The 25859-nt window shown below is 52.7% G+C and overlaps 1 long non-coding RNA gene across 1 annotated transcript in view; it reads right to left on the bottom strand.

Moving 5' to 3' along the window:
* LOC140407758 (uncharacterized) overlaps positions 1-25859 on the bottom strand; it is a 99200-nt gene that overhangs the window by 62925 nt on the left and 10416 nt on the right. Inside the window, exon 3 of the long non-coding RNA XR_011939781.1 lies at positions 3508-3737. This is a non-coding gene — a long non-coding RNA (uncharacterized lncRNA). The remainder of the gene's footprint in view (positions 1-3507; positions 3738-25859) is intronic.

Here is a 25859-nt window from a genome sequence, read left to right as displayed (position 1 = left end):
CCTGGTAGAGAGGGTCCAGCTCCTGCACTCCAACCCACACTATGCATAGGTCGAACACCCCGATGGCCGACAAGGTACTGTCTCCCTCCGGGACCTGGCGCCCGCAGGCTCCAACACCACTCCCACTACAGCATCCCCCACACTGTGTCCCATCCAACCTCCCATGTTCAGCGCCGCCACCCTCTTTATGAATGTGTGCTTCCTCCAGACTCTTCTCCACAGAGTCTGCTGTAATGTCACTCAACCATACCATTGGTATTACTGTTCTCCTATGCCACAGTTACCCTTGCTCTGCCTTATGCTACAATTACATGCCACTATCTCTCAAAGACACACCACATCATTTAATGTCTGCTTACAGCATGACCTCTGTTGAGGATGTCAGTCTTGGTTCAGTGGAAAAGGCTCTTCATAGAATTTACAGTGCAGAAGGAGGCCATTCGGCCCATCGAGTCTGCACCGGCTCTTGGAAAGAGCAACCTACCCAAGGTCCACACCTCCACCCTATCCCCATAACCCAGCAACCCCACCCTACACTATGGGCAATTTTGGACACTAGGGGCAATTTAGCATAGCCAATCCACCTAACCTGCACATCTTTGGACTGTGGGAGGAAACCGGAGCACCCGGAGGAAACCCACGCACACACGGGGAGGATGTGCAGACTCCGCACAGACAGTGACCCAAGCCGGAATCGAACCTGGGACCCTGGAGCTGTGAAGCAATTGTGCTATCCACAAGGCTACAGTGCTGCCCTCTTACCTCTCAGTTGATGGTTCAATTTCTACTTCAGAGCCCTGAGTTGTGATTCAGGATGACAGCACTGTTGCTGATGCTGTCCCTCAGATGAAACGTTAAACTGAGGCCCTATCTACCCTTGCAGGTGTAAATGAAAGATCACATGGATTTAGTAAAAACAGGTGTGTTCTCTTGCTGTCCTGTTTATGAAAGGCATATCTCCTTCCTTTTATTGTGTAATGACTGTAATTGCATTCCAGTCCATCAAAGAGAGCTAATCATGCTTAATAATCTTTATTGTCACAAGTAGGCTTACATTAACATTGCAATGAAGTTACTGTGAAAAGCCCTTAGTCGCCAGATTCCGGCGCCTGTTTGAGTACACAGAGGGAGAATTCAGAATGTCCAATTCACCTAACAGCATGTCTTTCAGGACTTGTGGGAGGAAACCGGAACACCCAGAGGAAACCCACGCAGACACAGGGAGAGCGTGCAGACTCCACACAGACAGTGACTCAAGCCGGGAATCGAACCTGGTCCCTGGCGCTGTGAAGCAACAGTGCTAACGACTGTACTACCATGCCGCCCATTGATGTATTATTGTTATTTGGGCAACTCTTGGCGAGCGAATATGAGTCTGGAAGTTAAAGACTGCAGTGGAACACAAGAATAAAAATAGAAAATAATCTAATTACAAATCAATGATCTTTCTGCACTCAGATCCATGTAATATAATATACGAAAATACAGCATGTTGAATCTACTTGGAGTTTAACATCCTTCTAATTGGTTTCATCGTGCTTTTGTCCTCAACTCTACAATGTGAAGGTGGTTTTGTAATCTGAAGATGTTCAGTGATAGTATTCTGTATGTGTGCACCCCATCTTTCAGGTGGTAAATGTGTGCAATATTGAATTTAGCAGTGGAAACACCCATGTCCAATTTGTGTGTGTTCTAGCCACGGCAGAATGCATTGGGCTGGTTTGTTTTGACAGGCAGCCTCAGGCCCCTTGCATATGTCAATGTTCATGACCACCTTTGGACCACTCCCAGCTCTTGACAAGAGGTACTGGGAGTAGTCCATTCAAAATTCTTCGAAGAAATGTCAGCAATTAATAGGTCAGTTTCAAATTAAAAGAAAAAATGAAAAATCCAACAATATCAGGAATGCCCTTGTTACTTCACAGTCCTTTCAGTAACTCCCTCCACTCCCCACCCCCAACCATTGCCAGTTCTGCTCCACCCGGGGAGTTAACCTTGGGCCATTACCTTCAAGTCAATTACATTTATACTGGCTGAGTTGCTTCTCGAAGTGCTAGAGGTGTCAATAGTTCTTACAACTAATGTTAACAAAGCTTGAGGACTAATTTTGGGCCGGCTTCAAGCCTCTATTTGAAGTGCATGAGAAGTTGGACAATTATAGGCCCGAGAAGATGACATAACCAATTCCTACTTCTCAGACTCCTCATACTTTGAGGCACAAGTACCTGTGTACCTTGACCTCAATGTGTTTGGGGCATTATATTTGACAGTTATCTTCCACAGTGGCAAGGTTCCTTTTCCGTTCAGGAAAGTAAGGCAGCATTGTTAACCCACACAGTTGTTGACTTTGGTTGATTTATTTTTTCTGCGAATGCGTCACCGGGTTGAAGGAAGCACTGATCAGTCATTCTTGTCTCCGCCACCTCTATCCCCATAATTCAAGCACATTAAATCGAGTCACAAGTGAATGAATGGAAGCCACAGTGAACCAGTTGGAACTCCAGTCTCGCACAAAGAAGGAATTATGGGCACAGGCAATAATGCTGAACATTCCTACCCGGGTGAAATTCATTCACTCTCATAGAATTGAGAATATCACAGCACAGAAAGAAAATATTTGATTTATCAGAGCGATGCTTTTTGTAAGAGCAACCAATAAGCTCTTGCTTTATTGGCTGGCAGATATTTCCTTTTCAAGTCGATATCACTATGAACGCATAACAACATACTTCATTAAAAACAAAATCACCTGATCTTCTCCGTGGTTATTTTTCCAGTCACGTTAAAACTGTGTCCTTTGGTTACGGATCCTCCAGCCAGCGCAAACAGTTTCTTATTTTCTCCATTAAAACCTCTCATAATATTGAAGAACTCTGTTAAATCTCCTCACTGATTCTCCACTCTATTCCATTTCCAGCTCGTATTTTGGAACAAAACCTACTTGAAAATGTTTGACGTCCTCGGAAGATATTTTACAGGACTCACCCAAGCTGGAGTATAATCTGAAGGACTTCACAATGCAGTAAAGGCTGAAAATATACTGAATGAAAAATGGAAGTTGCTGACCAGTGCAATGCTTTAACTTAATTTATGGCTCAAATATGTTCAAGTCATAAAGTTGGAGCCTAGAGCGTTGGAAAGGTAAATCTTATTGCAAGGTTTCTCTGCTAAATCAGCAAACATAAAAGATGGTGGCATGATGCGAACGGACAAGGAATGGCTGCCAAATGCTGCTTTATAAACAAGTTTGCAATTATCCCAGGTCTCGAATGTAGAAAAAGAAACACGAGGTGCTGCACAGAAGCATAATCCGACAAAAATGAATGCTGAGCAGAAAAGGTCATTGCTTGCGACTGGTCCCCAGAAGAGAGGGATTGGTGCTTTTTTTTTCATGAAATAAATACTCTGACACTAAATATTAAAATTGAGAATTGTGCCATTGCATCACTACAATCGACGCATGGCTGCTTTAATGATGTCCTGTGGTGCAGTGGTAGCGTCCCTTACCTCTGGGCCAAAATTTCCAGGTTCAAATCCGACTTCAGGACTTGGTAGGCATGGAACATGCATTCATAACGTGGAAAAACAGTTTGATTATCAGCCGTGAAGCTCTTCAAAATGCCTGGGAAGATTGGGAGAGTTTTCTCGTGTTATGACTGCAACAGATGTTAATTCCTGAACAAAACCAAATCACAGAGGCGAACTTTGCTTATGGACCATGTTGTGTTTTTTGCACTCTGAAAATGAAAAGAAAATACACCAAACTCAGCAGCAAGAAGTCCAGTAACACTTTTGGTGTTTTAAAAATTAAAAGTAAAGGTTGATTGACAAGAATAAAAGAAAACTTAAGCACACAAGATTACACTTACCCAGTTAAAATTAGTCTTTCAAGAGATTCTCCCCCAAAAGGTTCCCCACTTTGATAGACCCAGAAGTAGACACATGCCAGGTAGCAATCCATTATCAATGGTTAACTATAAAAATCCAGTAATATTACCCAAGTCAAAACTGCTGTCATTTTAGTAAAAGTATACAACACAATCTTAGTAATCTTTATTATTGTCACAGGAAGGCTTACGTTAACACTGCAATGAAGTTACTATGAAAACTATCTCGTCGCCACACTCCGGCACCTGTTCGGGTACACTGAGGGAGAATTCAGAACGTCCAATTCACCTAACAAGCACGTCTTTCAGGACTTGTGGGAGGAAACCGGAGCACCCGGAGGAAACCCACACAGACATGGGGAGAACGTGCGGACTATGCACAGACAGTGACCCAAGCCGGGAATCGAACCTGGGATCCTTGCACTTTGAAGCAACAGTGCTAACCACGAAACGTCGCCTTCTCCCAGCCCAGAGCTTTTTCCAGGACATTTTGCTCATACAGCTAACTCCAAATAAGCTCAACATCTTTCCTTTCATATCCCTTTGTCCCTTCCATCTTTGATTCCATTTTTTTCAACCTACATTGAATTTAATTTTACCAAAATATAAAAATCTTCCATCTTTTCCCTATTGCCCTCACTGTTGGTCTCAAATTCAATTTAATAACCATCCTTTGTTTATTTACAAAACCTTTGCAAGTTGTAAAAGCCTTTAATTCCCCTTTTGGGATCTTTAAAAAAAATGGTTCTGATCTATCTCCTAATGCAGATTCCTAAATGTTACTTCTTTAACACAGTGGTTAGCACTGTTGCATCACAGCGCCAGGGACCCAGGTTCAATTCCGTGTTTGGGTCACTGCCCATGCAGAGTCTGCATGTTCTCCCCGTGTCTGTGTGCGTATCCTCTGGGTGCTCCGGCTTCCTCCCACAAGTCTCGAAAGACATGCTTGTGAGGTGAATTGGACATTCTGAATTCTCCCTCAGTGTTTCCGAACAGGCGGCAGAGTGTGGCGAGTAGGGGATGTTCACAGTGCGTCATTGCAGTGTTAATATAAGCCTACTTGTGACACTACTAAATATTATTATTATTATAGAAGGAGGAGTCTGGTTAAATACAACAATAATTTGCATCTACGTCACTTTAATAATAATAATCTTTATTGTCACAAATATGCTTGTATTAACACTGCAATGAAGTTACGGTGAAACACCCCCAGTCACTTCACTGAGGCAGAAGAATGTTGCAGGATCCTTCACAGATGCTGGGCCCCAAAAGGCGATGTCAGGAGGGGTGGTCGAGAAATTGATGAAAGAGATAAGGGCGTTTAAGGAAGGAGAGTGAAGACAGGGGCATTTAGCATGAGAATTACAGGGATTGAGGAATGGATGGCTGAAAGTATGACTGCCAGTGGCGAAGCAATGGACCAGGCGGGAGCACTGAAGTCAGAGGGGATCGAGGTCGCTGGATGGGGTTTATAAGTAGAAAAAGGATTAATTTCACAACCAGTGCCCTCACAATTTGTGTTCTCACAGTTTTTCTTGGATGAGATAGTTTTCTTTGTCAAGAGAAAAGAACGATAAGTGAAGAGGAATTGCAATTATTTCCCACACTGACAGGTGTTTGGAAATTATAACACTATGACCTTAAAAAGGTGACTAAGCATGAAAGAAGGTTCCTTTTTTTTTTCCATTGAAATATATTCTGTCATGCCCCATATTGCAGAGGTTGAAAGGATACTTTAGTGCGATATAATAGAAATGATCAAGGAAAGAATTAGCCTGAATGACGTATTGAAAGTCACCTTTCAGTCAAAACTTTGTGGAATTCACTCTTTTGATGAGAACATAGCATGAACAGCAACCATGTTCCATTCAGTACATCGTTTATATGTCCTGCCATTTGCTGCCTCATTGGTTTCTTTTCAATGTCATTCTGCTTAACTGACAATTGCAAATTTAATTTGTCTATTTTTCTAAAGTACCTCGCACTTCAAATGAAATCAGGCCAGATACGGTTATCGCGCGCAGTGGCCACGGACACGCTGAATTTAAAAGAATTAAGCATGGGCGGCTGAACATTTCCCATCGAAAGGTTCCTTCGGTGCAGTCATCTTAATTTTTTAATCATCAGTCATCCCCTGGAAATGGATCTTCAACCTTAGCCTTCAAATGCAAAATGCCACCATCCTTGACGCTTTTGGCAGGGCTGTTCCACAGAGTTCCGATAGGCTGAAGCCTGGTCTGCTTGATAATAGCCTTGGCAACACAATGGACCTTGTGGCCTCATACGATCAGAAGGTAAACTGAGGCTTTTAGCATGTAGAAGGGGAACGAGTCTGCAGGGGTGTTAGGGGAGTACAGAAAGTGCAGGATGGAGCTTAAGAAATCTATGAGGAGAGTGAAGAGGGGATATGCAAAAACTCTGGCTGGTAAAAGTATGGAAAAGATACTCTATCAGTATATTATGGCAAGGGGATAACCAGGAAAAGGTTGGGGCCATTAGGACCAAGGGGGAAATCTGTGGTTGGAGCCAAAGGACATTGGTAGGGTGTTGAACAAATATTTCACATCTATCTTCACCCAAGAGAATGAGAACATAGTTATGGAACTTGGTGAGAGAGATTGTGAGGTTCGTGAGCGAATTGTCATATGAGTGACAAGGTCATATAATAATAATCACTTATTGTCACAAGTAGGTTTCAATGAAGTTACTGTGAAAAGCCCCTAGTCACCACATTCCGGCACCTGTTCGGGGAGGCTGGTACAGGAATTGAACCCACGCTGCTGCTTTGTTCTGTATTGCAAGCCAGCTGTTTAGCCCACTGTGCTAAACCAGAACCCTAACCCCAATTCTGTGCTAAACCAGTCCCAATACCAGGTATTGGAGTTATTGGAGGGCTTATAAGTGGACAAATCTCAAGATCCGGATGAATTGTGTCCCAGGCTGCTGTGGGAGGTGAGGGAGGAGATTGCTGGGGTTCTGACCCAAATTTTAATTCCTCACCGGCCACTGGGGAGGTGCCAGAGGACTGGAGAACAGCTGATGTGGTCCCACTATTGAAGAAAGGTTGTAGAGACAAGCCAGGGAACTACAGACCAGTGAGTCTCATCTATGCCAGATAACTTACAAACAATACCCATCTCTTACAAGGGAGAGTCCAAACGTCCCCCCTTTATGTTGAATTGCATTACCACCACTGAATTCCCCCATTATCAACATCCTGGAGTTTATCATTGACCATAAATTTAACTGGTCTAGCCCTATGTAACAGTGCCTACAAGATTGGGTAGGGACAGGGAGTTCACTGGCTTGCATTGAGTTTATTGGCAAGTCATGTTGCAGCTTTATAGAATCTTAGTTCGGCCGCACTTGGAATACAGTGTTCAATTCTGGTCACCACACTACCAGAAGGGTGTGGAGGCTTTGGAGAGGGTGCAGAAAATATTTACCAGGCTGTTGTCTGGAATGGACGGCATTAGCTATGAGGAGAGGTTGGGGAAATTTGGTTTGTTCTCACTGGAACTACGGAGATTGTGGGGCGGCCTGATAGAAGTCTACAAAATGATGAGGGGCGTGAGCATATTAGATAAACAGAAGCTTTTTCCCAGGGTGGAAGAATTATTTGCGAGGGGGCATTGGTTTACGGTGCAAGGGGCAACATTTAAAGGAGAAATACAAGGCAAGTACAAGGTGAGACCTTGGAACTCGCTGCCGGGGGAGGCAGTGGAAGCAGATACGATAATGACTTTTAAGGGGCGTCTTGACAAATACATGAATCGGATGGGGATAGAGGGATATGGTCCCCGGAAGGGTAGAAGGTTTTAGTTCAGACAGGCAGCATGGTCGGTGCAGGCTTGGAGGGCCGTGGGGCCTGTTCCTACTCTGTAATTTTCTTTGTTCTTTGGATCATAGGATTTACAGTGCAGATGGAGGCCATTCGGCCCATTGAGTCTGCACCGGCCCTTGGAAGAGCACCCTACCAAAGCCCACATCTCCACCCTATCCTGTAACCCAGTAACCCCACTTAAACATTTTGGACACTAAGGGCAATTTAGCATGGCCAATCCACCTAACCTGCACATCTTTGGATTGTAGGAGGAAACCGGAGCACCCGGAGGAAACCTACGGAGACACGGGGAGAAAGTGCAAACTCCGCACAGACAGTGACCCAAGCCAGGAATTGAACATGGGATCCTGGAGCTGTGAAGAAACTGTGCTAACCACTGTGATGCCGTGCCCCCAGGGTGGGTGGGGCCAGGGGGGTGGGGGTTCAATGGGATTTGATGGGTGTAGGGAGTGAGATGTGGGGGCAAGTGAGCAGGAGGGTTGGGGTGGTTTGGGTGGAGGGTAAGGGGGCATGGGGGACAGGGGTTGAGGTTAGCTTTTAAGGTTCAGTACCCCAAAATTAAATACTGCACACTTCTCAAAATTCTGTTTTGAATTTAAATCAACATAGAAATAGAAGTCTAAATTTTTATTATGTCCGTAAGTAGGAAGTCACAGTTCTGATGGTATGCCATGTTGATGTATGAAGGGTGGGGGGAGGGGTTCAGCGATGATACCTCTTAAAACTGAATAGTTAGCATGCCACGAGAGTAGTTTTACATAAGCTATTTTATTAAGGATTGAGATAAATTATAGGACTGCGGAATCATTATTAACCAGTAAACATGTATTTTTAAGGGCAGCCGGTGGCACAGTGGGTTAGCCATGTTGCCTCACGGCGCCGAAGTCCCAGGTTCGATTCCGGGTCACTGTCTGTGTGAAGTTTGCACATTCTCCCCGTGTTTGTGTGGGTTTCGCCCCCACAACCCAAAAAGATGTGCAGGGTAGGTGGATTGGCCACGCTAAATTGCCCCTTAATTGGAAAAATTGAATTGGGTACTCTAAATTTATATTAAAAAAAACATTTATTTTCAGGACATAGCATTAATAAGTAATCAAATGGAATTTAGGATCGCAAACTTGACCAAAAGGATATTACGTCTGACACCCTGTCTTTGTGAAACAATCCAGGGTGCTGGTTCTGTTGTTCTGTTTCTCACAAACTGTCAGCACAGGCTGCAAAGATTGTACACAGCTGTCAGCATGAGGATTCATCATGGGTTGCTTGTGATTCTATTGGATATGTTTAAAAGTAGCAGCTTCAGGGGTTGGATCGCGTCCAACTGAGGTGGGCTATTGATTTTTGAATTTGTATAAGTACTGTGTTCTGGTCTTTATTCGGCAGAACAGGTCTTGGCAGATATCCAGTCTGTTTTCCATGTACACGTAACAAGCTTGAATAAACAGCCGTCTTGTCCAGGTTGTCATTGTGTTTGTTCCTCTCTGTACTGAATTTAGCCACAGGGAATAACCCCACGTGGAAGCTGACTCAATACACAGGTTTTGAAACCGCTCCTACAATGTACAAGAGCCTTGAGAATCGTGGGCTTCACCTAAATAAAGGGAGCAAAGTATTGTGCACACCGCTGTCTGCATCCATGGTGCCGAGGTGGAGATGGTTGACAGCTTCAAATTCCTAGGTGTCCACATCACCAGCAATCTGTCCTGGTCCACCCACATTGGCGCTATGACCAAGAAAGCACAACTGCCCTATACTTCCTCAGGAAACTGAGGAAATTTGGCATGTCCACATTGACTCTTACCAATTTTTACAGATGCACCATTGAAAGCATCCTATCTGGATGCATCACTGCCTGGTATGGCAACTGCTCGGCCCAAGACCATAAGAAACTACAGAGGTCGTGAACACAGTCCAGTCCATCATGTGAAACCGCCTCCCATCCACCGTCTCTATCTACACCGACGCTGCCTTGGGAAAGCAGGCAGAATAATCAAAGACCCCTCCCACCTGGGTTATTCTCTCTTCCAACCTCTTCCATCGGCAGGAGATACAGAAGTCTGAGAAAATGCACTAACCGATTCAAAAACAGCTTCTTCCCTGCTGTTACCAGACTCATGAATGACCCTCTTCTGGACTGAACTGATCTCTCTATGCATCTTCTCGACTGAGTAGTACTACACTTGGTATGCTTCACCCGATGTCTGTGTCTATGTATTAATGTTGTGTGTTTATGTATGTCCTATGTTTTTCATGTGTGGAACGATCTGTCTGGACAGTACGCAGAACAATACTCTTCACTGTACCTTGATACACGTTGCAATAAATCAAATCAAATCAAATGTAAAAAATTAAAAACCAGAAGTGATGCAAGACATAGTGGACTGAATGTTTGTTAATTGTATCATTCTTTGAAAAATTCAGATCAACAATTTAATCTACAATTTTTTTAAGATGCTGGTAAATTTTTGATTGACAAATCCTGGTGGTACGGTCAGTAGTGTGAAAGGAGGAGATTCCAGTTTTGGTATATTGTGGGTCAGTACCAGTGAAGTCAGAATGGTATGGTTGTATTAGCTACAGAGTTGAATTGTTCAGTAAATTCAGTGATTCCTTTGTCATCACTTTCCAAACATCAGGGGCGTCATTCTCCGACCCCCCGCCGGGTCGGAGAATGGCCGTTGGCCGCCGTGAATCCCGCCCCCGCCCCCGCCGAAGTCTCCGAAGGGAGAAAAGTCGGCGGGGCGTTAATGGCGCCGCTGCCGCGGAGAATGTCACGGGTCTGCGCAAGGCAGCCGATTTTCGGCCTGCCGATATTCTCCCTTCCGGATGGGCCGAAGTCCCGTCGACGTGATGACCGTTCACGTCGACGTCAATCAAACCTCCTTTTCATCGGCGTGACCCGGTGCTCCAGGCTCACGCCGACCAGCGAGGAGGTGAGTGACGGCCTGGGGGGTTGGCTCTGGGCAGGAAATGGCGTGGCCGCAGACTGATTGCCTGAGGAGAGGTGTGTCTCGGCTTGTGTGTGTGTGCGGCGGGGGGGGGGGGTGGTTAGAGTAGGCTGGGCTCCGGGGGAGTGCCGGGAGGGGGTCCGTGCCGGGGTGGAGGTTGGGGGTTGGGGAGGGGGTCCGTGCCGGGGTGGAGGTTGGGGGTTGGGGAGGGGGTCCGTGCCGGGGTGGAGGTTGGGGGGGGTCCGTGCCGGGGTGGAGGTTGGGGAGGGGGTCCGTGCCGGGGTGGAGGTTGGGGAGGGGGTCCGTGCCGGGGTGGAGGTTGGGGGTTGTGGAGGGGGTCCGTGCCGGGGTGGAGGTTGGGGGGGGGGGTCCGTGCCGGGGTGGAGGTTGGGGGTTGGGGAGGGGTTCCGTGCCGGGGTGGAGGTTGGGGGGGGGTCCGTGCTGGGGTGGAGGTTGGGGGTTGGGGAGGGGGTCCGTGCCGGGGTGGAGGTTGGGGGTTGGGGAGGGGGTCCGTGCCGGGGTGGAGGTTGGGGGGGGGGGTCCGTGCCGGGGTGGAGGTTGGGGAGGGGGTCCGTGCCGGGGTGGAGGTTGGGGAGGGGGTCCGTGCCGGGGTGGAGGTTGGGGAGGGGGTCCGTGCCGGGGTGGAGGTTGGGGGTTGTGGAGGGGGTCCGTGCCGGGGTGGAGGTTGGGGGGGGGGGTCCATGCCGGGGTGGAGGTTGGGGAGGGGGTCCGTGCCGGGGTGGAGGTTGGGGAGGGGGTCCGTGCCGGGGTGGAGGTTGGGGAGGGGGTCCGTGCCGGGGTGGAGGTTGGGGGTTGTGGAGGGGGTCCGTGCCGGGGTGGAGGTTGGGGAGGGGGTCCGTGCCGGGGTGGAGGTTGGGGAGGGGGTCCGTGCCGGGGTGGAGGTTGGGGGTTGTGGAGGGGGTCCGTGCCGGGGTGGAGGTTGGGGGGGGGGTCCGTGCCGGGGTGGAGGTTGGGGGTTGTGGAGGGGGTCCGTGCCGGGGTGGAGGTTGGGGGGGGGTCCGTGCCGGGGTGGAGGTTGGGGGTTGGGGAGGGGTTCCGTGCCGGGGTGGAGGTTGGGGGGGGGTCCGTGCCGGGGTGGAGGTTGGGAGTTGGGGAGGGGGTCCGTGCCGGGGTGGAGGTTGGGGGTTGGGGAGGGGGTCCGTGCCGGGGTGGAGGTTGGGGGGGGGGTCCGTGCCGGGGTGGAGGTTGGGGAGGGGGTCCGTGCCGGGGTGGAGGTTGGGGAGGGGGTCCGTGCCGGGGTGGAGGTTGGGGAGGGGGTCCGTGCCGGGGTGGAGGTTGGGGGTTGTGGAGGGGGTCCGTGCCGGGGTGGAGGTTGGGGGGGGGGTCCGTGCCGGGGTGGAGGTTGGGGAGGGGGTCCGTGCCGGGGTGGGTGATGGGAGTGCAAATGAGTTGGTCCACCTGGCCAGGTGCCAGCCTCCAACAGTTGGACCCATGCGGTCCATGCCACCTGGCTGGGGGGGAGGAGGGGATATGTGCAATGATGACATGTCGTCGTTCCCCTCCCCCCCACCAGGTCGTCATGTTTTCAGATCATCCAGCGATGTTGGCCGCCGTGGTGGCAGCCGCTCATGTCTATGTTGCCCTGGATGAGGAGGAGGAGGAGGAGGAGCGTGCCAGAGAGGCGGCGCAGGCTGCCGCAGAGGGGCAGGCGGCAGCCGCCCAGGCTGGAGGGACACCTGACCGACAGGACGAGGAGGGGGAGGAGGACGTCGCGGCCCCACGGCAACGGAGGCACCCGAGGGCGCCCCGTGTGTACCGGCCCCGGCAGTCATACCAGGACCTCACGGACCGGGAATGCAGGAGGAGACTCCGGATGAGCCGGGAAACCGTGGCACACATCTGCCACCTGCTGGCACACCTGTCACCGCGTGGCACTGGCGGGGGACACCCTCTCCCCGTGTCCGTCAAGGTTACGGTGGCCCTGAACTTTTATGCAACGGGGTCATTCCAGGCACCGAGTGGGGACCTGTCCGGCATATCGCAGACATCGGTGCATCGGTGCATCCGGGCAGTGACAGATGCCCTTTATGCCATGGCGCACCGCTACATCCGCTTCCCCGTGGACCGGGCCAGCCAAGATGCCCGGGCCGTGGGCTTCTCTGCCATTGCCGGGTTCCCCATGGTCCAGGGCGCGATCGATGGGATGCACGTCGCCGTGCGGCCACCTGCAGATAACAGGGCCGTGTTCACTAATAGGAAGGGGACCTATTCGATGAACGTACAGGTGGTCTGCGACCACCGCATGATGATCCTGCACGTCTGCGCCCGTTACCCAGGCAGTGTACACGACTCATTCGTGTTGTCGCGGTCATCCATCCCCGGCATGTACGAGGGACGCCATCCCCGGCTGAGGGGCTGGTTGCTGGGCGACAGGGGCTACCCATTGCGATCGTGGCTGATGACGCCTATACGGAGGCCACGCAATGAGGCGGAGAACCGCTACAATGATGCCCATGTAGCGACAAGGGGAGTGATAGAGAGGTGCTTTGGCGTGCTGAAGATGCGTTTCAGGTGCCTGGACCTCTCTGGGGGCGCCCTCCAGTATCGGTCAGATAGGGTCGGCCGCATCATTGTGGTGTGCTGCGTCCTGCACAACATAGCCCAGCAGAGGGGCGATGTGCCGCAGGCAGAGGAGGGCGGAGTGGAGGAGCAGCAGGAAGAGGCCCAGTCCTCCCCAGATGAGGGGGATGGGGGCAATGGTCAGGGCAGACGGGGTAGACACAGACGGGTGGCTGTCCACCGTTACCGGCTGGCCCAGCGGGCACGGGACAGACTGATAGACGCCCGCTTCACTGACTAGATGGGCGTGGGAATCGGGTAGTATGGCCACAGACCGCACACCATGACAACAGCCGACCACCCACACCCCCCCACCCATCCACCCACCCAGCACCCTCACCCCCCTCCCCAACCCCACACACCCCACCCGCATGCACACCACCCCCCCACTCCCAATTGCCGATCCACCGGCGGCACAACGGGCCGGGCTCACCCAGTTGCGGGTGGACGCGTGTCTATCGCAGGCCATGGAGAATGATGACAACCCGCCTCCGATGAGCTCCTGGCTCTACATCGTTGGACTATGTCTGACCCATGGCCACAGTACCACCATCCACCCGGACCATCCCTGCATGCGGCTGTGACACTGCAGCGCACGGTCCCGTCCTCTGCCCGGGGGATGTTGATGGCGGCCCAGGGGGAAGGGGGCAGACTCACCTGGGGCTGAGGTAAGACCACCCCTCACACACACACTTGCGCTCAACGTACATGACACCCCCGCACACTTTGGACAGAGCACAAAGGCAGCTTCGGTAGGTGTAACATTGACTTTAATAACCAAAGGAGTTCATGCACGTGCCCTAGCGCCTAAAACTCATCTGTGCCCTGCACCCGTGCCAACTTACTCAGTGTCTAATTGTTTGGCCTTACGGGCCCTTTGACTACGTCTACGTTGTTCCCCAGACGGTACAGCAGAACTGGAGGTGGACTCCTGTGATTCCTGCCCTCTGACACTGGATCCCTTTGGCGGCCGTTTCCTGGGGCGTCCTGGCCTAGATGGGCCAGGCTGCGGCCCGGGCGACTGGGATGGCGAGCTGCCAGCCTGTCCTGCCCGTTGCCCACCCGATGCACCTGGGACGGAAGGGGGGGAGTCCGAGGTGTACCGGGACCTCCCCTACAGAGGGAGCCGGGACGGACCACACCACCTCCTCCTCCCTCGGGGTGCCCGATGGCCCCCAGGCCTCTACATGGGTGGGGGATGCGAACGGACTGGCCATCCGACGCGCCCCCGACATCTGGCGCTGCCAGTCCTGGAGGCCCGTGCTGGTATCGACAGGGGTCTGCAGGTTTGCAGCCATGGAGCCCAGGGGGTTGTCGAACCCTGTCTGCGACAGTGCGACGCCAGCTCGCACATGGCCACTGGCGCCGATGCCCTCAGCGATGGCCTGCTGAGACTGGGCCATGGCCTGCAGAGACTGGGCCATGGCCTGCAGAGACTGGGCTATGGCCTGCTGAGACTGGGCCATGGCCTGCTGAGACTGGGCTATGGCGTTGAGCGCCTCTGCCATCTGGCGCTGGCACTGGCTCAAGGCCTCCTGTGAGAGGGCAGCCATTTCCTGGGCCACAGACGCCGCCTGCACGGAAGGCCCCAGGCCTCGCAAACCGTTCCCCATGTCTGACACCGTCGCACCCATTGCCTCCACCGCGGACGCCACCCGTGCGGTGTCAGCCTGGGTGGCACGCATGACCGGGACCACTCCCAGCTCCTGGACGTGGGTGGACTCCTCCACCTGCGACCGCAGCCGCCGCAAGCCACCCGTCACCCTATTCGCTCGTCTCCGTGTCGGTGGTTGCATCGGATCTATGTGTGGGTGTGGTAACTGCAGGAACCCGGGATCCATCTGGGCGGCAGATGTTCGCTTGGCCTGGGCTGCCCTCCGACCGCCCGGTCCCTCTGCTGCTCCTACCTCCACCTGCTGTACCGGGACAGCTGTGTTGTGCGCACCAGTGAGTGTACCAGACGCCTCATCACTAAAGTGCCCAACCGTGGTGAGTGTTTCTGCGATGGTGGAGGGTGTTGGTGACAGCAGTGGCGTTGTGTCGTGCTCTTCGTCCCACTCTGAGTCCATGGCACTTTGGGGTGGGGGTTCGTCTCCACCCATCCACTCTGAGTCACTGTCCGGTATTTCGTCTTCCCGGGTAGGGGTGTCCTGGGTAGTGCTGTCCCGGGTAGTGCTGTCCCGGGTAGTGCTGTCCCGGGTAGGGGTGTCCTGGGTAGTGGTGTCCCGGATAGGGGTGTCCTGGATAGTGGTGTCCTGGGTAGTGGTGTCCTGGCTCGGATGTGACGGGGGCCTTTGGCTGCCCCCCTCATCGCTGGGTGGTCGCTCCCGCACGTGACGGGGGTGTCGTCTCCCTGTTGCTCCAGGTCTCTCCGTCTCCCGTGGTCTCCGAGGGGCATCCTGCAGGCGTCGCATGCTGGAGGGTGCGGGTCTCTCCGTCTCCTGTGGTCTCCGAGGGGCATCCTGCGGGCGTCGCATGCTGGAGGGTGCGGGTCTCTCCGTCTCCCGTGGTCTCCGAGGGGCATCCTGCGGGCGGTCTGCATCTGCGGGGATGGGTGCCTGGACGTTTGGTCCTGCGATACACAATGAAGCATGCATGGTTAGACATCAGGCAGTGATCAGGTGATACGGGAGAGGGGGATATAGGGGAGGGGGGATATGGGGACGGGCTGTTGGTGGCTCACTTGCTCGTGGGGCCCCGACCTCTGCATCAGCAACCTCCCGGTCCTCAGGTCCGCCAGCCAGTTCCAGGGCCCTTTCCTCGTGTACGGTCAGTGGCCTCTCATCAGCGGGCCCTCCTCCAGTCCTCACATGCTCCCTATTGTTGTGTGCGCGCTTCTCCTGGGGGGGGGGGGTGGTGGCAGGGGTAAAAGGCAACAGTGTTAGGCAGGTATATGAATGCACGCCATCGGTTGCGCGTGCATTGCAGAGGTTAAGGTTAGGGCTGGATTCACTTGGGGATATGGGGGATATGGGGGAGGGGGGATATGGGGGAGGGGGGATATGGGGGAGGGGGGATATGGGGGATATGGGGGAGGGGGGATATGGGGGATATGGGGGAGGGGGGATATGGGGGATATGGGGGAGGGGGGAATATGGGGGATATGGTGGAGGGGGGATACGGGGAGGGGGGATATGGGGAATATGGGGGAGGGGGGATATGGGGGATATGGGGAGGGGGGATATGGGGGATATGGGGGAGGGGGGATATGGGGGATATGGGGGAGGGGGGATATGGGGGAGGGGGGGATATGGGGAATATGGGGGAGGGGGGATATGGGGATATGGGGGAGGGGGGGATATGGGGGAGGGGGGATATGGGGGATATGGGGGAGGGGGGGATATGGGGGAGGGGGGGATATGGGGGAGGGGGGATATGGGGGATATGGGGGAGGGGGGATATGGGGGAGGGGGGATATGGGGGATATGGGGGAGGGGGGGATATGGGGGAGGGGGGATATGGGGGATATGGGGGAGGGGGGATATGGGGGAGGGGGGATATGGGGGAGGGGGGATATGGGGGATATGTGGGAGGGGGAATATGGGGGATATGGGGAGGGGGGATATGGGGGATATGGGGGAGGGGGGGATATGGGGGAGGGGGGATATGGGGGAGGGGGGGATATGGGGGAGGGGGGGTATGGGGAGGGGGGATATGGGGGATATGGGGGAGGGGGGGATATGGGGGAGGGGGGGATATGGGGGAGGGGGGATATGGGGGATATGGGGGATATGGGGGACGCTCACCCTGCCTGCTCTGACGAGGTCGTTCACCTTCTTGTGGCACTGGGTGCCTGTCCGTGGTGTTAGGGCCACAGCGGTGACGGCCTCTGCCACCTCCCTCCACAGACGCCGGCTGTGGCGTGGGGCAACTCTGCGGCCGTGCCCGGGATACAGGGCGTCCCTCCTCTGCTCCACCGCATCCAGGAGCGCCTCCACATCGCGTGACTCGAACCTCGGGGCTGAGCGACGGCCAGCCATCAAGTCGGGTGTTGCGGTCGGCTGTTCCGGTCGGGTGGGGGGGAGCTGCGCGGCCTTATGAGCCGTCACGCCGTGCAGCGCGTATGACGCTGCACGGCGGGAACCACTGCGCAAGCGCGGATCCCGTTACGTCGCTGCTAGCCCATTTCGGGCCGCAGACTATCGGCCCATTTTTATGACGTGACGCAAGTGGGATTTGCGCCGTTTTTTGCGCCGATCGGCGGAGTTTCCGCCGATAACGGAGAATTTCGCCCCAGTTCATTGCTCTGCGATTCATTCTCCTTAGAGAATAAGCACTGAGTCTCCAATTTCCCCATTGCTACCTTGAATCAACTTGCTACATGAGGATATAATGAAAGAAAGACAACTTACACCTACACTTATACAGCACCTTTAATGATGTCCCAAATCACTTTATAGCCAATTCAGTATTTTTGACTTGTAGCCAGTGTTATAATGCAGACAATGTTTTCAAATGGTTGACCAGGTTCAAGGGGCCGAATGTCTTACTCCTACACATAATATGTATGGTTGGCTGTCATTCTGGATGGATGAAATGAACTGGGCTAAATCGCCTTTGCCATCTAAAGTTATCTTGCAAACTTAGGGTGGAATCATGACTGGAGTTCTATTTATTTTATTGCGAATGCAAGTTTACTGTGAGCATGCTTTGTGGGCTGAAATTGCAAGGACACAATTTTGTAGTGAGGTTAAAGTGAATGAGTCACCTGTTTTATGCTGCATATGATTCTAAACAGTATTTTCAATTGACTTCAATCTTGACCTTTTATCTATTTATCTATTATCCCACTCTTTCTTGATGCTTCTATGAGTTTTTTGAGGTACTGAAATATCATGATAAAGTTGCGCTACAAAGTAGATATTGAAAATATATTGCAGTAAGAAGCAGCTATCATTCTTCATACTTGCTTATCAGAAAAACACAGATACAACGGTGAATCATTTGTCCACAGACTTCTTGGGCGGGATTCTCCGATATCGGCGCGATGTCCGCCGACCGGCGCCAAAAACGGCGCAAATCAGTCCGGCATCGCGCCGCCCCAAAGGTGCGGAATCCTCCGCATCTTGACCGGCCGAGCCCTAACCTTGAGGGGCTAGGCCCGCGCCGGACTGATTTCCACCCCGCCAGCTGGCGGGAAAGGCCTTTGGTGCCCCACCAGCTGGCGCGGAAATGACATTGCCGGGCGGCCCATGCGCGGGAGCATCAGCGGCCGCTCACGACATCCCTGCGCATGCGCAGTGGAGGGGGTCTCTTCCGCCTCTGCCATGGTGGAGACCATGGCGAAGGCGGAAGGAAAAGAGTGCCCCCACGGCACAGGCCTGCCCGCGGATCGGTGGGCCCTGATCGCGGGCCAGGCCACCGTGGGGTCATCCCCCGGGGCCAGATCGCCCCACGCCCCCCCCCCCCCCCCCCCCAGGACCCCTGAGCCCGGCCGCGCCGCCTTGTCCCGCCGGTAAGAGAGGTGGTTTAATCCACGCCGGCGGGACAGGCATTCTAGCAGCGGGACTTCGACCCATCCGGGCTGGAGAATCGCCGGGGGGGGGGCCCGCCAACCGGGCCAACCGGCACAGCGCGATTCCCGCCCCCGCCGAATCTCTGGTGGCAGAGAATTCGGGACATGGCGGGGGCGGGATTCACGCCAGCCCCCGGCGATTCTCCGACCCGGTGGGAATCGCTCCCCTTGTGTCACAAAGGTTATGTCACACAGAGACACCTGAAGACTCCAATGCTTCCCAGTGTTAGTGAAGACCTACGTTTTTGACCTTTGAGGGTGGCATGGTAGCACAGTGCTTAGCATTGTTGCTTCACAGCTCCAGGGTCGCAGGTTCAATTCCCGGCTTGCGTCACTGTCTGTGAGGAGTTGTACGTTCTCCCTGTGTCTGCATGGGTTTCCTCCAGGTGCTCCAGTTTCCTCCCACAGTCCAAAGATGTGCAGGTTAGGAGCATTGGCCATGCTAAATTGCCCTTAGTGTTGAAAAACGTTATAGAATTTATATCGAGTTTACAGTGCAGAAGGAGGCCATTCGGCCCATCGAGGTTAGGTGGGATTACTGGGTTACGGGGATAGAGTCGAGGTGTGGGCTTAATTAGGGTGCTCTTTTCAAAGGCCAGTGCAGACTCGATGGGCCAAATGGCCTCCTTCTGTACTGTAAGTTCTATGATTCTATGTTGTTGAATCATTCCATCTCATTGCTCAGGAGTCATTTGATCTTTCTACCATGTGACAATGCTGATAAAATAGAATCCAATTGCACCTCTTGTATGAAACCAGTATGTTGAATAATATCAGGAGAAAGTCTTCCACTTCTTCGCCAGAATGGAAAAGATCTTGTGCAGTTTATCCGGGTTGCATTAAATGAATCTTTCCCCCAAATACGAATTTACTACCAACATGTCCAGATGATACAATGTGAAGAAGATGTTAATGAGGGCTGAGGCAGTCATCAAAACAGCCCGCACAATGTTCTAAATAACTAATGGGATCATTTTTATGTCAAATTAACAATATTTCAGAATGCTGTTAAAGTGAAATTTATAATTCCTTGTTTGTTTAATAGTCATGGTGGGATCACCCACAGTGTGCACGCAAAGTAAAATTGCATGATATTGCCTCTGCTCTTAATATTCATGACCCACGCTACACATACATTGGATGCTATTTGGAACCAGATCCCAACAATGGGCATTATTATTTTACTAGGATCTTTCCGTGCTTGTTTGGTTAATTGATCAGTGAATCTTGAAGTGGAAAAATACCATGCATGTTTGAGGAGAAGGTATAAGGCAGGGTTGGGGGGGTGGGGGGGTTGGTGGGAGGGGGGGGGGAGGTGGGTTTGGATGGAGGGCCGGTGAAATAAAGGGCCCAGAAACAGGAGAAGCACAAAGGACCATGATTTCTCTCCCTTGCCCTGAGTGCACTGCAGCACCTCATCAGGGCTCCTTCAATAGCATCGCCCAAACCTGCAATCTCTACCACCAAGAAGTGTCCATTCAAAGAATGCACCATCCTTCACTATGGTGGGTCGCAATTCTGGAACTCCCTCCCTAACAGCACATGAGCTTCAGCGACTCAAAAAGATGACTCACCACCACCACCTTCTGAAGCGTAATTGGGGATGGGGAATATATACTGGCCTTGCGAGCGATGCTCACAGCCCATGAGCAGATTCTAAAAATGAACATGAGCGACTGATGATATTGCGGACAACCAATGAAAACTCACATTTACATAACCCGTTTAATACAGCAAAATATCCCAAGATTATTTGCAAGAACATTTAAAACAAAATGTGAATACCGAGGCACATAAGGAGATATTAGAAGAGGTAACTAAAAGCTTGGCTAAGAGGGTAGGTTTTGAGCAGTTCCTTAAAGGAAGAGACAGGAATAGAGGAGCAAAGTGTCAGAGGCAGGGTATTTGTGAGTGTGTGACCAAGGTAGCTGATGCCTGCCAATAAATAAGCAAAGGGAATATGTGATGCACAAGAGGCCAGAATTGGAGGGACACAGAGTTCCCGGAGAATTGCAGAGCTGGAGGAGAGCTACCAGTCCTATCTGCATAAGAAAGAAAAGTTTGATTATCCGCGAAGAGAATGTCTGCAGTTTCTGAGTTCGGGCATAATGTGCAACTCAGGTAAAAGTAGATTCCAAGGTAGGTCTTCAACAGCCTACAAAGCTCAAAAGAAGTTAAATGTAAAAAAAACCAAGGGCTGGATTCTCCGATTTGGAGACACTGGGCGTCATTCTCCGACCCCCCGCCGGGTCGGAGAATGGCCGTTGGCCGCCGGGAATCCCGCCCCCGCTGAAGTCTCCGGTACCGGAGATTGGGCGGGGGCGGGAATCGGGCCACGCCGGTTGGCGGGACCCCCCCGCTGGATTCTCCAGCCCGGATGGGCTGAAGTCCCGCCCAGAAATTGCCTGTCCCGCCGGCGTAAATCAAACCTGGTATTTACCGGCGGGACCAGGCGGCGTGGGCGGGCTCCGGGGTCCTGGGGGGGGGGGCACGGGGTGATCTGACCCCGGGGGGTACCCCCACGGTGGCCTGGCCCGCGATAGGGGCCCACCGATCCGCGGGCGGGCCTGTGCCGTGGGGGCACTCTTTCCCTTCCGCCTCCGCTACGGCCTCCACCATGGCGGAGGCGGAAGAGACTCTCCCCACTGCGCATGCGCGGGAAACTGACAGCGGCCGCTGACGCTCCCGCGCATGCGCCGGGAAACTGACAGCGGCCGCTGACGCTCCCGCGCATGCGCCGCATTTCCGCGCCAGCTGGTGGGGCAACAAACGCCATTTCCGCCAGCTGGCGGGGCGGAAATCCCTCCGGCGTCAGCCTAGCCCCAACATTGAGCATTCCGCACCTTTGGGCCGGCGCGATGCCCATCTGATTGGCGCCGTCTTTGGCGCCAGTCGGTGGACATCGCGCCGTTGGGGGAGAATTTCGCCACATGTCCCCACGCTGGCGTGGAAACGGTGGAAAACTGAGGCAAAACGGCCACCGATATCCCGTTTTGCTGGGGGCTAGCATGCCGGCAGCATAGAGCACCTGGCTCGAACTGATGATTCGGCCTGGAGAATTGCCGGGTCCGTGGCCACGCATGTGCACGCGGCGGCCTGCAGCAGCCCCGCTGTGCTTCATGGCGGATGCTGCTCGCGGAACTGGCCTGAGAAATAGTCCCCCCTTCGGCTGGCTCGCACAACCCTGACCATGACCCCCCCCCGCCCCCCCCCCCCCCTCCCCCACCAGTATTCCCAGCCCCGAATAATGTTCCCCCTAACCGCGGATAGGCCCTCCCCCGACTGTGGCGGTGCTGGACTGAGTCCACAGCTGCCACGCTGAGTTCCCGACGGGTGAGACCCCACATCGTCTGGAATTCGGCCTGTCCGGGGGGGTGGGGGGGCGGGGGGGGGGGGGGGAGGTGGGGGTGGGAGCACTGGGGGGCAGGCCACAGGCAATGGCCTGAGGCTGTAGATACGTAGTGCAGCATACGCCGCTTTGGAGGGGACGGAGCATCGCGGAAGCGGCGCCACTCCCAATTCTTTGGGGAATTTGAATTCTCCGGCCCATCGGCAACCGGAGAATCCAGCCCAAGATTTGCCAGTGCTTTTAAAACCTGCCAAACAAATGGAGATTCTCTGTATCTCCTGTGCCCAACTTCATATTCAAAGAAATTTGAGTACACATAAAAATGAGTGGGGACGGTATGTCTCTGATATGTCTCTGACCCACTTCTTACACCTTCATTAGGCTTGTATTACTCTGACTGCATAAGATTAAAGACTGATCTAATTGAAGTGTTGGAGATTATTAAAGGAATTAATCAGCTAGGCAGAGAGAAACTATTCCCTCTGCTGGGGAGAGTTCAGAACAAAGGAGCATAATGTTACAAATTAGAGCTGGACAATTCAGGTACTTCTTTGTTCATGAATCGCAGAAAGTCAGTATGCAGGTGCAGCACGTAATTAAAAAGGCAAATGGAATGTCAGCGTTTATGCAAAAGAACTGGAGTGTAAAAGTATGTTGCAATTGCCGAGGGTGTTGGTGAGACCACATAACATAGAAAATACAGCACAGAACAGGCCCTTCGGCCCACGATGTTGTGCCGAACCTTTGTCCTAGATTAATCATAGATTATCATTGAATTTACTGTGCAGAAGGAGTCCATTCGGCCCTTTGAGTCTGCACCGGCTCTTGGAAAGAGCACCCTACCCAAACTCAACACCTCCACCCAACACCAAGGGCAATTTGGACATTAAGGGCAATTTATCATTGGCCAATTCACCTAACCCACACATCTTTGGACTGTGGGAGGAAACCGGAGCACCCGGAGGAAACCCATGCAGACACAGGGAGGACGTGCAGACTCCGCACAGACAGTGACCCAAGCCGGAATCGAACCTGGGACCCTGGAGCTGTGAAGCAATTGTGCTATCCACAATGCTACCGTGCTGCCCTTGAGAACAAATAAATCTACACTATATAATTTTACCGTAATCCATGTACCTATCCAATAGCTGCTTGAAGGTCCCTAATGTTTCCGACTCAACTACTTCCACAGGCAGTGCATTCCATGCCCCCACTACTCTCTGGGTAAAGAACCTACCTCTGATATCCCTCCTATATCTCCCAGCTTTCACCTTAAATTTATGTCCCCTTGTAATGGTTTGTTCCACCCGGGGAAAAAGTCTCTGACTGTCTACTCTATCTATTCCCCTGATCATCTTATAAACCTCTATCAAGTCGCCCCTCATCCTTCTCCGTTCTAATGAGAAAAGGCCTAGCACCCTCAACCTTTCCTCGTAAGACCTACTCTCCATTCCAGGCAACATCCTGGTAAATCTTCTTTGCACCTTTTCCAAAGCTTCCACATCCTTCCTAAAATGAGGCGACCAAAACTGTACACAATACTCCAAATGTGGCCTTACCAAAGTTTTGTACAGCTGCATCATCACCTCACGGCTCTTAAATTCAATCCCTCTGTTAATGAACGCGAGCACACCATAGGCCTTCTTCACAGCTCTATCCACTTGAGTGGCAACTTTCAAAGATGTATGAACAGAGACCCCAAGATCTCTCTGCTCCTCCACATTGTCAAAAACTCTACCGTTAACCCTGTATTCCGCATTCATATTTGTCCTTCCAAAATGGACAACCTCACACTTTTCAGGGTTAAACTCCATCTGCCACTTCTCAGCCCAGCTCTGCATCCTATCTATGTCTCTTTGCAGCCGACAACAGCCCTCCTTACTATCCACAACTCCACCAATCTTAGTATCGTCTGCAAATTTACTGACCCACCCTTCAACTCCCTCATCCAAGTCATTAATGAAAATCACAAACAGCAGAGGACCCAGAACTGATCCCTGCAGTACGCCACTGGTAACTGGGATCCAGGCTGAATATTTGCCATCCACCACCACTCTCTGACTTCTATCGGTTAGCCAGTTCGTTATCCAACTGGCCAAATTTCCCACTACCCATGCCTCCTTACTTTCTGCATAAGCCTACCATGGGGAACTTTATCAAATGCCTTACTAAAATCCATGTACACTACATCCACTGCTTTACCTTCATCCACATGCTTGGTAACCTCCTCAAAGAATTCAATAAGATTTGTAAGGCAAGACCTACCCCTCACAAATCCGTGCTGACTATCCCTAATCAAGCAGTGTCTTTCCAGATGCTCGGAAATCCTATCCTTCAGTACCCTTTCCATTACTTTGCCTACCACCGAAGTAAGACTAACTGGCCTGTAATTCCCAGGGTTATCCCTAGTCCCTTTTTTGAACAGGGGCACGACATTCGCCACTCTCCAATCCCCTGGTACCACCCCTGTTGACAGTGAGGACGAAAAGTTCATTGCCAACGGCTCTGCAATTTCATCTCTTGCTTCCCATAGAATCCTTGGATATGTCCCGTCAGGCCCGGGGGACTTGTCTATCCTCAAGTTTTTCAAAATGCCCAAAACATCTTCCTTCCTAACAAGTATTTCCTCGAGCTTACCAATCTGTTTCACACTGTCCTCTCCAACAATATCGCCCCTCTCATTTGTAAATACAGAAGAAAAGTACTCGTTCAAGACCTCTCCTATCTCTTCAGACTCGATACACAATCTCCCGCTACTGTCCTTGATCGGACCTACCCTCGCTCTAGTCATTCTCATATTTCTCACATATGTGTAAAAGGCCTTGGGGTTTTCCTTGATCCTACCCGCCAAAGATTGTTCATGCCCTCTCTTAGCTCTCCTAATCCCTTTCTTCAGTTCCCTCCTGGCTATCTTGTATCCCTCCAATGCCCTGTCTGAACCTTGTTTCCTCAGCCTTACATAAGTCACCTTTTTCCTCTTAACAAGACATTCAACCTCTCTTGTCAACCATGGTTCCCTCACTCGACCATCTCTTCCCTGCCTGACAGGGACATACATATCAAGGACATCTAGAGTATTGTGTCCAGTTTTGGGCCGGGATTCTCCCCTACCTGGCGGGGCGGGGGGTCCCGGCGGGAGGGAGTGGCGTGAACCACTCCGGCGTCGGGCCACCCCAAAGGTACGGATTACTCCGCACCTTTATTGGTCACGCAATCACCGTGAGGGGCTAGGCTCGCGCCGGAGTGGTTGGCGCCCCGACGGCATGCGGGAAAGGCCTTTGGCGCCACACCAGCTGGGGCGAAAAGGACTTCGGCGGGCGGCGGAAGTCCGCGCATGCGCGGGAGCGTCAGCGGCTGCTGACGTTACCCCGCGTATTCGCAGGGGTGGTGTCTCTTACGCGTCGGCCATCGCGGAGGCTGTGGCCGAGGCGGAGGGAAAAGAGTGCCCCCACGGCACAGGCCCGCCTGCGGATCGGTGGGCCCCGACACCGGCCAGGCCACGTGGGGGCACCCCCCAGGGCCAGATCGCCCCGCGCCCCCCCCCCCAAGGACCCCGGAGCCCGCCCGCACCGCCTAGTCCTGCCGGTAAGACAGGTGGTTTGATTCTCGCTGGCGGGACTGGCATGACAGCAGCGGGACTTCGGCCCATTGCGGGCCGGAGAATCGCTGGGGGTGCCCGCCGACTGGCGCGGCGTGATTCCCGCCCCCGCCGAATATCCGGTGCCGGAGAATT

This window comes from Scyliorhinus torazame, chromosome 2 (assembly GCF_047496885.1).
Source record: "Scyliorhinus torazame isolate Kashiwa2021f chromosome 2, sScyTor2.1, whole genome shotgun sequence".
Lineage (NCBI taxonomy): Eukaryota > Metazoa > Chordata > Chondrichthyes > Carcharhiniformes > Scyliorhinidae > Scyliorhinus > Scyliorhinus torazame.
This window is presented reverse-complemented; position numbering and strand designations above follow the sequence as displayed.